The 1652-nt window shown below is 57.0% G+C and overlaps 1 pseudogene; it reads right to left on the bottom strand.

The window, feature by feature from the left end:
• Window positions 1–213: 213 nt before the first annotated feature.
• On the bottom strand, window positions 214–332 carry LOC111734401 (annotated as a pseudogene).
• Between the last annotated feature and the right edge of the window lie 1320 nt (window positions 333–1652).

Raw genomic sequence — 1652 nt, forward strand, 5'->3', positions numbered from 1 at the left:
ATTCGTTTTGGGGAAACAAGGCTTCTTTCCCATAGTTTTATTATTTTTTTCTGTAATGTTATCAGTGACTCCCCTGCATGTAACCTGAGGACCCATAGACCCATATTCATATTGTTTTTTTATATATTTTTTAGGCGAGGCAGCCCTTGGTGGACCTCACAGATTGCAAGGACCTTGTCGGCTCACAATCCCTTATTTTTTTTTAATTTTTTACGCCTACAGCACCTGGTCTTCCTAGGTGGCCTCCCATCCAGGTACTCACCAGGCCCGACCTTGCTTAGCGTCCGAGGTCAGATGGGATCAGGGTCGTTCAGGGTGGCGTGGCCACAAACAGGACCCACATTCATAAACCTGAGACTCTGAGCGATTCCACACGAGTCCTGATGTGGGCTCCAGCCACCGGGCTGTTCGTCCCGTCTGCTGGGCCAGGTGGCGGCTTCTCAGAGCACCGCTCCGGGAGACAGCCAGACTCCCAGAAAGGGGGCCTCGGGGGCCTGCGCTGTTTCCGTGTGTGTGTGAACCAGGTGGTCCCGAGGGGGGTGGCCTGTGGTCCCCGCATTGGTTGCTGACGGAGATGGTGCGGGCCCGGCCAGCTCAGGGTGGCAGCGTGCTGTGTGCTCTCCCTCCGTCACCTGGCCTGGTTCCTGGAGGAGAGGCCGGCCACTGTCCTCAGGAGCTGTGGCCGGAGCCCCTCTCTGGGCCGGAGTCAGGTGCCCCCCCCGCCTCGACAGCATGGCCCGTGTCTCACCCATGCGTGTAGTTTTAGGGCCCGTCCATGGCCGGGCACAGCGTGGTCGCCGAGCACACGGGCGCGGAGCTGCTGGCCAGCGCCTGGCCGTTCCCACGCTCTCGTGCTGCTGCGTCTGCACTCGGACGCCGCGGTGACACCTGCCACTTGGCACACGCCGTTTCGCACCAAGGAGCGTTAATTGTGACAAAATAGATCCATGTAACATAAAATTTATTATTTTAACCGCTTTTGAGTGTGCTCTTCTGTGGATTTGACCATCCAGGGACCTCGTCTAAATGGGATCCTACGGTGTTTGTTCCTTTGGGTCTTATTTCACTAGCATCATAATGTTTGCAAGAGTTGCTCACGATGTAGAGCAGCGGTCCCCAGCCTTTGTGGGACCAGGGCCTGTGACGTCTGAGGCCCGAGGGCCTGAGGCGGAGCTGAGGCTGTGGTGAGCTGGGGAGCGGCTGCAGATACGGAGGAAGCTTCGCTCACCTGCTGTGCGGCCCGGTTCCTAACAGGCCACGGACTGGTACCGGTCCACAGCCTGGGAAGTAGGACCCCTGATGTAGAGTGTATCAGAACTTCCTTTTTAGGGCCGAGTAACACCCCATTGCCTGGGTGGACCACCCTTCGTTAATCCGTTCGCCGTTGACGGACATCTTTTAAAGCCTGTGTTGTTATCCACATTTGTCCAGACTCGGGGAGGTCAGCTTGCCCCAGGCCACCTGTCAGCTGGAAACTCTCACTTATGAGTCTGCTCCGTATGTGTCTGTGAACCTGCTTGTGACTCACTCTCTTCATGATGAGAAAAAGCCAAGGCTGCTCAACACAGACACCTCTAAAAGCAGCGTCCGTGAGCCTAGTGAATGCGCATCGGGGTCCTCACTGCCGCCCACTTCAGGGTCACCTGGGCCGC

The sequence above is a fragment of the Pteropus vampyrus genome, unplaced genomic scaffold, assembly GCF_000151845.1.
Source record: "Pteropus vampyrus isolate Shadow unplaced genomic scaffold, Pvam_2.0 Scaffold1110, whole genome shotgun sequence".
Lineage (NCBI taxonomy): Eukaryota > Metazoa > Chordata > Mammalia > Chiroptera > Pteropodidae > Pteropus > Pteropus vampyrus.